Source organism: Myotis davidii, unplaced genomic scaffold, assembly GCF_000327345.1.
Source record: "Myotis davidii unplaced genomic scaffold, ASM32734v1 scaffold43, whole genome shotgun sequence".
Lineage (NCBI taxonomy): Eukaryota > Metazoa > Chordata > Mammalia > Chiroptera > Vespertilionidae > Myotis > Myotis davidii.
Genome location: NW_006294590.1, coordinates 859,124 through 859,581, shown reverse-complemented (window position 1 = coordinate 859,581; position 458 = coordinate 859,124).

Here is a 458-nt window from a genome sequence, read left to right as displayed (position 1 = left end):
CGCAGCGGCCCAGCCCAGGCCGCCGGCCGCCAGGTGTGCGGTGCACAGACAAGGAGTATCGCGACCGCTCGTTTGCCAGCAACACATCATTTCATCCCCGCAAAACGAGGGCCTTGGGAGACCACGTATAACGCGCGGGACCCTGCGCTTCCACGCTGTCCTGCGTATTCGGTAGCGCCTCCCACTCAGCCTCACTTCCCCACCGTCAGTCACGGCCCAGCACCAGTCACTTTCGGGGCCTGAAGGGACATTCCCGGGACAGTGGAGGGGGGATGGCAGCGGGGAGGGGAGACGGGAGGGGAAGGGCCCGGCCTGGCCGCCCCAGGTCTCTGTCCCCCATGTCTCAGGGAGCAGGCACTTCCCCTGACCCCGAGGACGGAGACGGTCACCTTCCAGGTCGGTCGGTCGCGGGGCGGGATGGGGCCCTGGCCCTGGGTGGACAGTGGGGGGCCATCCTG